Here is a 12,143-nt window from a genome sequence, read left to right as displayed (position 1 = left end):
TCTTTTCCTCGCTTCTGCAGAACACAATGGCCCGTTTGTACTTCCTCTGTTGGACTTATCAGCGTCTAAATACAGTGCTTCAAAAACCTATTACCAATTTGGAATTTTAAAAATGAAGTTTTTAAAGGACACTAAACAACTGGCAGAGGATTTCAGTACAGGATTCAGACATACCGTACCGAATGATTCTAAAACAATGCTTTAATCATTCCACATTGGGGAATTCAGTTGGACAGAAAAAACACACACACACGCACACACACACACACACACACACAGCCGTTCAGCACACCCTGGATTCTGCAGAAAACCAGAGAGGCTGTAAATCAGACAGGCAGAGCAATGCGAGGTAAATAAACCTGCCTGGAGAATGAGCTCAGAGCCACACACGTGTAGGCAACACAGCCTGAAACCATTACAGGTGGGCAGGCTGGTATGCAGGGCCTTTTTTAGCCTACACTAAACACAAAACACATTGGACAATTACAGAGCACAAGTGCATTCACCTTTAAGAGCATTGGTTTCCATTACAGGCACTTTGCCCTCAGGTTACCACTCAACTCTTACTGAGGCCATTTCTCACTTCTGCATCATATAAACAAAAGCAATTCAAATAAACTCATATGGTAATGAGCATATGACCCCGGGTCTTAAAATACTCTTAACATTTTGGGAAATATACCTTTTTTCCGACTTACCCAGACTTAAGACGAGATTTCATTTAAATTTTTGTGCGTTCATTGGCTCAGTTTCCATGCTAGCATAAAATGTTCACATGAAGCCTATTAGTTAGTAGCCTCCCTCCTTCAAAGTGAAGAGAAATACACCTTACAGCAACTCTGAAGCAGTCTTAGTTAGTGGTTATAGTTCCAACCGCCTAACATCTCTGAAAACGTCTCGTTTTTACAATTTCTTTCCCGCAAGTATCAAATAAGTCTAATAAATATCTAATAAAGTGCTCAGTGAGTGTATATGCATGAGATCCAAGGAGTGATATTCATTCAACCGAACATTTAGGAAGAAGATGCAAAGTATAACACTACTTCTCTGTACCCCAAATCTATGCTCTGTAGGACTTTTTAAGAAATCTCTTTGTTTCTTAACCCAGCCCTAAAGACATAAACCCTTCCAAACAGCCATGTGGAAATACTTAGTCTGGATATCTGACAAAATTACAGCTTTCCATGCACTTTGGATACACAACAAACATGGAAGGTCATAAAAATCATCACAATTCTGAGTTAAATATAGAGGGAAAAATGTCCAATGGATACACCATGGAAAATGTTAAATGGCTGTGCATTTGTTCTACAGTTTTCCTGTGCAATAATGTCTCAGCTATCAGTTTTACAAATACAGCTTTTCGAACATAGGCTTACAACTGTAGGTTTTAGTTTTAGACTACACATTTAAAAACTCATTACTGGTCAATAACATTCTGAAACAGTCAATGCCACTGACACAATACAGTTCTCCCACAACACACTGTACCTTAAAGGTACAATAGGTAATTTTGGACTCCTAACTGACAAGAGAGGAATTACAACAACAAACACCGTCAAACCACTGTTTATCCTCCCCACAGTCTATGAATATAATATGTAATATAAAGCGTTATACAGTTCAGTGTTTTGGAAAGCCGACAGTGACAGAAACGACAGAGCCTGCCATCTTTTCGTAGTGTTCTCGAAGGAAAATGTTCGAACAGGTGACTTTAGTGTGCTACACAACACTATTTATATTTTTTGTCTTTTTGAAGTTTTCACTTTAGATAACCAACTATATTATGAGCAAGCAACTTATTTAGCTATGTAACTAGCAGGCTACATAACTACCACAAACAATGCAACTGCAACTTAGTTTGAGAGAAATAAAGGTTTAGCTAAACATGGATGATTGAACATGTAAAGAGATACAAGGAACGTATAGCTGCCCACACAATTATCACTCTCTCAGTTTTGAACGTGTGTGTCCTGTCAGGTGAGTGTTCTGTCAGGTGTGTGTCTGGTCAGGTGTGTGTGAGATACAGGGCTCCATCGGAGAAGGCTAAATTAGCCGTAATACAGCTTCCAGGAGAGTGGACTGACATGCTGACATGTGTCGCAGAGAGGAGGAAGGAAGTTTGTGGTGGGTTCATATTTCCAGACTTTTTTACAACAGTCAACATATCGTTAAATGGCCAATTCCAGCGTTATAGATGTGACATTTGGACAAAAAATGACAAACAAAATCCCCCCCCCCCCCCCCCCCCCAAAAAAAGACTCTTCTAACATGATAAGAAATGTGAATGCATATTATCATAACACCCACTTGGCTGAGGGGAAGGGCCAAAACAATTATTTAATTATTTAAATAATATTGTTAAGCCAGAACAAATGTGAGAAATAACTGGTAAGATGTGACACATAAAAGACATAAAGAGACTATACTATCTAAAAACTGTGAATTTTAAAGTCTAATACAGAAAGCTTGATATCCATGTAATGCAGGAGGCTTGGCTGAACATGACAATAGCAATTTGGAAAATATTTGTATCTTGATATTGATTTCAATGTCAATGGGAGTAATACATCATTTTTTAAGCATTTTTGTTAGCCAACATTATCAGATTTCAAAATGGTGACAATCAAGTGTTTGGGACATAATAAGTTTAATAAGATTTTTTCATACTCAGGTTGTGGAATTGCCCATATACAAGTTGTCCTTTCCCGGACAACTTCACGGAGACTAGCCCGAAATAAGAAATGTTGGAGCAAAACATACCATTTAATAGACGGGGGAGACTGCCATTTCGACGTCTACGACTTCTTCCCAAAAACGACTTCTACGACTTCAGTACAAACTGGGCTGGATATAGAAATATGAACCTGCCACAAACATCAATAGAGCCAAAATCATCCAAATAACAATATCATATTTAAGTCGATCATAGAGAAACACGATCCTGATATATACACATTAATTCCACAACTGTTTTTCCATGTTATATCAACAAAGAAAAGGTATAGGCCAACCTGCAAATACACAATTGAAAATACAGGACAAAAATAACACTAATGGATCGATGTAGTATCACCAGGTAATTTCTATCCCGCACCTCGCGGAAAACAAAACCAGGCCCTAGCCAAATGTGGATCTGCATGAAAGCAAACAATATTATTATTTCAAAACCGCTGCCCTTTCAACACTTCTATGGATACGTAAAAAAGAAGACAACCTCGACAGCCACTTTATAAATAAGTTATCCAAGTAGTCACAAATCAATATAACTGATCCCACACAAACGCCTCTTTTCCCTATAACTGTTCACCGCACCCATCTTCACTGAACCACAGTCCAAACCGAAGCACTGCCTTATCGCACCATGCACTGGCACTGCACTTAGTGACTTTAACACAGCAAAACTGATTAGACTGTTTTTGACTGATTTGAAGTGAATGTTCTGGTTATCCTGTGCACCAGTTCACCCTAAGTTTGAACGATGCAGAACTTATATCAGAGCAATTCTACTGGAAGAGGCCAAGAGTAACTCGAGACAACTCTCCCTTCTCCTGCCATGGTGAAAAAAATGTTTCATTCAATATACAGCGGTGCAAGAAAGTTCACTAACCCTTTAGAATTTTCTGTATGTCTGCATGAATTTGATCTAAAATGTGATCTCTTCATCTTCATCTCAGTCCTAAAACTTGATGAAGTGAACCCAGTACAACAGAAAACACAAACAATATTATTATTTTATAATTTATTTATTGAGCAAAATTATCTAACATTAAATGCTTTGTTGAAAAAAGATGATGCCTTTTATCAGTGTCCCAGGGTATCAGCACACTCCTGAGATGTGTACTCCTAAAGGGCGTGTGTGTGGGACACTCCTGAGATGTGTACTCGTAAAGGGCACGTGCGTGTGTGTGTGTGTGTGTGTGTGTGTGTGTGTGTGTGTGTGTGTGTGAGACACTCCTGAGATGGGTACTCGTAAAGGACGTGTGTGGGACACTCCTGAGATGTGTACTCGTAAAGGACGTGTGTGGGACACTCCTGAGATGTGTACTCCTAAAGGGTGTGTGTGTGTAGGACAGGGCTGGGCACTATATTCATATTATATTGATATCATGACGTGAGATTAGATATAGCCTTAGATTTTAGTCATTGTAATATAGTGATATGGCATAAGCGTTGTCTTTTCCTGGTTTTAACGGCAGCATCACAGTGAAGTGACGTAGGCGAGGCTTTGCATTAAAGTTCCTAATAAAATGAGAAAATACTCAGTACTTTTCATTTGCCAAGTAATTCATTCACACAGGAGTATACAAAAATAGGCTTTACCGTGTGGTTATTTTATACAGACTACTTATTTATTGAATTACCAGAAAACATGCTATATCGATATTAAATGATCTATATCAGGATAGATTTTGGCAGCCCTAGAGTAGGGTACACTTGGAAGGGTCCAGCACTGACAGGAAGTGGCTCAGATCGGCAAGCAGTGACAGGAAGTGGCTCAGATCGGCGAGCAGTGACAGGAAGTGGCTCAGATCAGCGAGCAGTGACAGGAAGTGGCTCAGATTGGCGAGCAGTGACAGGAAGTGGCTCAGATCGGCGAGCAGTTCCAGCTCCCGCCCTCAGGCTGTGTGTCGGGCTGTTTATAGAAACTGCAGCATGGCCTCGCGTCTGGGGAGAAGGAGGGGCAGGAGCAGCGTGCCGAACGAGCGCCTGGATGTTATCGGCTCTGCGGCTCCTTAAACGCCAGCGTTGGGAAAACATCAAACGAGCAACGTGGATACCAGGCGTAATCCCAAAATCCTGCCCGACCAGCGTAGCGGGGAAACCAGGCGGCAGGGATTCACCGTCGCCCCGTTTCCCCGGGCCCAAACTTTCTGCAGCCAGTCTGTAAACATTTGGCCCCCATTCGGCGCAGAGATAAATAAAGAACAGCCCCATCCAGGCTGATTAATTGTCTCGCTCCGCAGGCTGCCAACTTGGTTCTGAACACAGGGCAGGGCCTGGCAGCCTGGGAGGAGAACAATGAGGAGCGAAAGGCTTTGGGAGAATCTGCTGTGCCCAAACAGGGCTGCAGTGATTTACACACCATGCAGCAGACTGCTGTATGCCGGAGGAATGAGTCACAGTTGTGTGGAGCCTTAAACCCTCTGTGGGCCAAACACATCTCTACCCAATTACCCAACACACTACCCCAACACAGCTCCTCACCAAACACATCTCTACCCAATTTCCCTACACACTACCCCAACACAGCTCCTCACCAAACACATCTCTACCCAATTACCCAACACACCCCAACACAGCTCCTCACCAAACACATCTCAACCCAATTACCCAACACACTACCCAAACACAGCTCCTCACCAAACACATCTCTGCCCAATTACCCAACACACTACCCCAACACAGCTCCTACACATGTATATGCAATTACCCAAAAACATTGTTACATACATTACATTAAAGCCATTTAGCAGACACTCTTATCCAGAGCGAAATACAACAAGGTGCAGAACCAGTGTGAAGAGGACCCGAGAGGACAGAACAGTTCTGAGCCCTAGCGTGACCATACAGATACAATCGGAACCCTTGAATACATTAACTTACAAACTAGCATACCACGGTCGGCAGCTAGAATACCCCAAGTACAACAAAACAATATCTAATACAATACAACAATATCTATATCTGCATATAAGTGCCATTATAATATATGGTATACACAAGTCTAATCATGGTATCAACATCATCTACCCAATTACCCCAAATCACACCAGCCAAACTCAGCTCCTCACCAAAAACAGCTCTCTCTCTCTCTGCAGGGCTTGCGAGAAAATATCACCCACCTCAGAATGTTTTGGGCCGTGCTGTGAGTGAGTGTAATTACAAGGAAAGCGAGCGGAGACAAGCTGGGATCAGTCTCAGGCCTACTCAACAAACACTTATACAGAACACGTCATTACGTACAAACAAACAAAAACACTCTGTCACAACAAGAGGTTTTGGTCAGCAAGTCTTCTAAAAAAATAAAATAAAATAAAACAGTCTCTCACAGCTAGGATAGGTAAAATACATGATTTTTCCAGCTCCCCATCTGGATTTGCATTTTATAAATGACACAGTAGCACATTTATCTCTGTTATTTCTGAGAGTGAAATCAGACATTGTAGGACATTGGCAGTTGTGGACTATTAAGGCTATTCACCCACTGAGACCAGGTCATAGAGTATGGTGGCTTCCATCTTTGTGCAAGCATCTTTTTAGCTGCAGTGAGGCATCGAACAATACGCATTTTTGAGATAAATCAGATTGACTTTCAAAATCAGTACGAGATATGATGAACTGGTACTTGAATCTAGCCTATACGATAGATATGAATTACTCAACATTGCCCGGAATAAAAAAAGTCAATAAATGATTTCTTCCCGCATCCATGCAGGGGTGGCACACGTGGCTTTGCGTGGCAGAGATTTCTGCACTCATTGCTGGCCATCCTGGGACCCATGCTGCGCTCGCCGCGCGTGTATGCCTGGGTCTCCTCCACCCCCGGTGCGTTTGTGGCTGTGAAGAGCAGCAGCTGGCTGCCACCGCACGTTTTGGAAAACAGCGACTTGTCTTTACCCAAGCCCACAGCATGGGCCTTTTATGTGCATGCTTTGACATGGTTTGTCAAAAATAAATTCTTCCAGATTTAAGTTTAACAGAATAGTGTAAATATAGCATACCCATGTTTAAATGAGGTGAGTTTAGTGAATGAAGGACAAGAGAATATAAACTTTAGCTAAAAATATGCTAAAAGAAGTAGCAAAAATATACCCAAAATGTGAAAATACACAAGTTGCATGAGATTTATACCAAATTCTACTACCTTTGCAGTGATAATCATGAAAACCCATAAAATAAATATAGAAAGCAAACTTACCACAGGCCATAGTACCTCAAGAAAATAAGAGGTGGTTTGGAAACTAGCCTAAATCAGATTAAATTCAGCCACAACTGGACCACATTCCTATACCGATTTCTCAAAGCAAAAGTACAGCTAAAATGTCACGGGTGATTTGTACAAGGTAAGCATTGATGCACAAAATAAAAAATAAATAAACAAGTTTAAAAACTAAGAAGAAATATATGCATGCAAACTTAAATTATTTTTACCTTTGAAAATAACTCTCAAGACTTTCCCCCATTAAGACTAATCTTACACGTTTACTTAAAAGTGACTTAGCATAATAACAGCGAACAATAAAAACAGCAACAACAACCAGGACTGTACACTGGGAGTGTTGCCGTCAGGTTTTGGCAAGCAGCTGCTTTTGCAATCACCAGGCATATCTCCTGCATGCCAGCACAGGCAGCCATTTTAAGATAACGTTCTAAACATAAACTTTAAAGGTAAGCCATGCATACAAGGCCTGTTTAACAGGCTGTGAAAAATACAGCCCATTCATCCCATGCCAACTCAATCATGGCACCTACCTGGCCCTCTCAGCAAAAAAAAATGCTATTTATAGACAAGAAACATTCTGCAAACTGCAGTGCAACAGTTTTTTTTTTTTTTAACTTATAAGGAGGGTTCATATGGAACTAAGAATCCCTACTGAAATGATCGTTCACTCAGCAAAATTGTCATTCAAACCAAAAATAGGTTATTTCCATCCGTTAAATGAGAAAATAATAACACACTTTCCCTCCAGTCCATATATTTTAAATGTACTCTGGGAGAAAATCCAGAATAAAAACTGCACTGGAAACTGGTATTTTCCACATCTGAACCAGGTCAGGACTAATATCCTAAGTCAGGGTGGGTGCTATAAACTAAAAGTAAGACCACAACATAGGCACATATGATTTTTGACCCATTACAGTACATACTATCTTGCAATATAAGCCTATCCTAGGCTGGTAGGTTCTAGAAGACCCCAGCCGATCTCTTCTTCAATAAGGTTGCGGTGATAAATCCTTTCATACCTTTCCCTTAAACTTGAAAACACAATGCAATCTTATCATTTGTTTGGTCTTTGAATTCTTAATTTTCTACCAAATGGTTAGTTTTAGTGGACATATATCCACATTTCACCACTTAGAAGGCTATTGATTCACCTCAGTCTTTCATTTGGTCCGTCTGTAATTGGATGTACTGCATCTGCTTGCAATGTAGCGCAACGTGAATATGGGACTTTTATTCTTCAGGACACACAAAACCATACCGGACAGAATGAGGCTTAAGAGGGAAGACAATCCCTCAAAACATAAAAAGAAAAAAAATGAATAGTGCTAAAATTCTGGGATTGGCATTGTGGTTGGAACAAAACCAAGCATACACACACACAGAGGTCCCCCAGGACCGAGTCTGAAAACCACTGGCCAAGGCACACCGGCACAGAGGCTGACAGGCACAGAGGCCACACACCACTACATGCACCCTGGGTTCTCTCATCTGTGTACAATACTCAAGCAAGTAATAAAATACGTACAATCCTCAAGCAAATAATAAAATGTGTACAATCCTCAAGCAAGCAAGAAGAGGTTGGGTTTAAATAAAACAACATAGGCTATATATTTTCGTTTGTAATATTTTACATGCGTAGACATCTGCATGTTGTTCATTGTTGCTGCCCATCCCTAATTTACAGTGCACAGTCACGGCATCAGGTAGAGGTGCTGAGCGTACAGTATGAGAAATGTCCACAGCCCTGTGGAACACTGATCAACAACAACAGGTAGCAAGACACTTCGTAAAAGGATTTAATGTAAAACAAAACCTAAATCGTTTCACTTTTCACCTGCTGCAACAATTATACATTGTTCAAACAAATTACGCATAATCACAGATAAAATGTTGTGCAATGGTGGTATTAGATAGGATAACCAAGGGAAGAGTGCAAATTTGGTCTTGACAACGGAGATAAATATGGATTCAAATGAGTTTTAGGCGCACCGTGTAAATTACGTTTCATTACAGGCTACATTTCTAGGAAAAAACATCTGTGCCTCGGATTGCCTGAAACAACCCAATTAATCTCAAGAAGGCAGCACAAAACTAATGAAGACCAGAGGGGAAGAGACGCACTTCATAGCTGCATCTCGATAAGAACAGCAGCCAATTTTCACATGAAGACATGCACATGACATACATTTATTAGTCAAATTATGTTCAGCATTCTGGTATAAAGAAAGCGACGGAACTTTCTAACAACTGAACATCGAATGGTCACCTTAATTTAACTGAACTTCAGCAACGACCTGTGAAAATAACATCATTAGCTAGCTAGCGAGTTAATTCTAGCTAGCCAACTTATTTTAATTTGCTTGTGCTCCGTAAGGAATGAACTTGTATATTGTATCGTCAACTCCAACAGCAGCTGCCAGATGCTCGCGCTCGCTAGCTAGCTATATGACTGGTATACCCTATAACACACAGTACATGTTCAGTTAACAGCATATGCATTCATTAACAATTAACTTGTCTGGTTAGCTTATTCTATGTTAGCCTGATAGCTAACGTTATGAAGTCCTATGCTAGCTAGCTGGACAGCCAAGTTAGATTGGCTAATTAAACATTGAGCGAATTCTGCCACAACATAAATCAATATCGGCCGGTAGCTAAAGTTAGTAACTTAGGCTCGCTAACGTTAGCGATTATATTCCAACTAACCGTAGCTAGTTAATCCGATGTTCTTGTCAACTAAGTTAAGTATACACCATAGCGTTATTATTATTATTGTTATTATCGTTATTGTTAGCTCGGATATAACGTTAAGATTCACGAAATGAAAATGACGTTTAGGTAGTTAGCTAATATTGGCTACTTTCACTTAAAGTTAGATAAGTTTCGCCAACGTTCGCTAGATATCTTAAGTTAACGGTTAGGGGGATATAGATAGCTACTGAGGGCAAGGTATTTATACTGGCTTAAGTAGCCTTGGATATCTGCTGCTAGCTACCATTCGGGTAATGAGTTTAGCTCGCTACTGTAATGTTAATTTAGCTAGTACAGTAACTATCTAACGTTGGTGCCAGGAAAGAACCTGACTAGCTACACTTCTACGGTTGACTAAGGCTTAACTTACTCTAAAATAAGTGCAATTTTGAATAGGTTGTATAAATATAGCTTACTTTTTTTTTTTAAATAACATGCATAATTTATCATAATGTTAGTTAGCTAGCCAACTAAGCACTGGTATGTTGCAAACGATGTCCTTGCTAACGTTGGCTAGCTGAATGGAAACTTTTCCACGATTCCGATCGTGACACCCTGACGCTCGGCGTTTCTCCACATTAGCTAAAAACAACTTTTAGCCAGCCACTAAGAGTTATCCACAAACATCTCTTACCGTACTAAATCTGGGTCGAATACACCCCTTGGTTAAAGAAGTATTTTCTTCGTATATCCGTCCATAGTATTTGTTTATCCAAGTTTTGTCCTCGTACTCAGAAACCCCACGGCAGGATACGATGAGATCCGAAAGAGAAAAAAATATATTGGAACGGCCTCCTGTCAAGTACGGGAGTAGGATTCCAGGGTATGGGGGAGGGGCGCTGGCAGTGTTTGCAGTAACTGTTATGTCCTCTCAGAAAGCCCTGATCCAACATCGCTCACCAGGCACCTAAACTTTGTTTTGCATACACTAGCCAATGTAGCCTGCTGCTACCTCCTGAACTGAAGACAACATTCTGGCTATTTAAGACAACTCTTGATGAAAGTTGAAACCCACCCAGACCCCACTGACCTAATCCCTGGCTGAAACGAAGCAAGCAGTACTTAGGTCAAGTAAAAGAGCAATAGCACTCATATTCTCACCTGTATTGTAAACTCTTCTTCACTCAAAATGTCATTAAGCTATTGCCTGCAATACAAAAGATAACTTCAGTATTATTATGCCATAATCCCAATGTTAAGAAAACATGGGGTTATGATATCTGCAGTAAATTATTAAAGAAACTAAATCAATCAAAACACATTTTCTATATCTTTATAGGTTTTGCATGTTATGTATTGTATCGTTTTATTGTATACTGATACTGTGTTGGCAGCTGTACGTTGGCCTTCTTGAAAAAGAGATTCTGGATCTCAATGACATTTACTGGTTAAATAATGGCTAATTAATAATAATGATGAGATCTAATAATGTTTAATCAGTCCGACAATTAAATTAAACATGCTGCCAATTCCGGCATGGATGGTGCAATGGGTAGCACTGCCATCAAACAGCAAGGAGGTCCTGGGTTTGAATCCTGGTTGGCCAGGGCCTCTCTGTGCGGAGTTTGCATGTTCTCCCCATGTCGTGTGGGTTTCCTCCCACAGTCCAAAGATATGAGTACCAGTCCTCCTGGTACTCCGGTTTCCTCCCACAGTCCAAAGACATGCAGGTTAGGCTGATTGGAGAGTCTAAATTGCCCATAGGTTTGAGTGTGTGAGTGAATGGTGTGTGTGCCCTGCGATGGACTGCCAACCTGCCTTTTTCCCAATGTATGCTTGGATAGGCTCCAGCCCCCCAGCGACCCTGTTCAAACAAGTGGGTTAAGATAATGGATGGATGCTGCCAATGTATAGATCATGATTAACAAGCTATCTGGTTTCAAAGATATTCCATTCCAGACAAAAAGTACTTTTTATAAGAACAAGCACTGACAAATGTGAAATGTCAGAGAAATCAATGTAAGAATAAAGTTTAATGGGTGCCAGCAAAAAATGAAAATGATCAGTTCTAACCAATGGTCTAACCAAACTAGTCAAGATATGCAACAGATAAAGCTGGCAGGCTGATATTGCACTGGTGATGCTTGCCAGGCCAGGATCCATCTCACCTAGAAGCCCTTAGAGACAGCTACTATTCATATGAGCAGTGTGTTATTGACACAGCTTTGCAGAGTAGGGAGACAGGGCTACATACTTATGGAAATGTAATATTCTGCAAATGTGTGGACTTTTTGGAAAATATAATGAGAATATAAAACTATAATAACCAGAGTTATCTTGAATGTTTTCCTATTAGTAATAATCAGTAAGAAATAGAAAGAATCATTTCATTGCAATTAAAAAATGAAAGATGTGTGTTCTTCAGCTGGGGTACCCACCTTCCCCCAGTAGTAATAGTCTGTGGTAGGTTAGTGTGCCTTCTGGCTGTTCAGGGCACTGTGCA

The 12,143-nt window shown here is 40.5% G+C and overlaps 1 protein-coding gene across 3 annotated transcripts in view; it reads right to left on the bottom strand.

The window, feature by feature from the left end:
* Positions 1–10,560, bottom strand: part of il11ra (interleukin 11 receptor subunit alpha) — a 44,135-nt gene extending 33,575 nt beyond the window's left edge. For 2 of the 3 annotated variants that reach the window (XR_009710173.1, XM_061263510.1), the window contains exon 1: positions 10,335–10,560. The gene's annotated coding sequence lies outside the window, so the exon portion shown is untranslated. The remainder of the gene's footprint in view (positions 1–10,334) is intronic. The other variant, XM_061263509.1, reaches the window with a different exon arrangement.
* Between the last annotated feature and the right edge of the window lie 1,583 nt (positions 10,561–12,143).

Source organism: Conger conger, chromosome 12 (assembly GCF_963514075.1).
Source record: "Conger conger chromosome 12, fConCon1.1, whole genome shotgun sequence".
Taxonomy (NCBI): Eukaryota; Metazoa; Chordata; class Actinopteri; order Anguilliformes; family Congridae; genus Conger; species Conger conger.
Note: the sequence above shows the minus strand (reverse complement) of the source record. Positions and strands in the feature narration are given on the sequence as shown.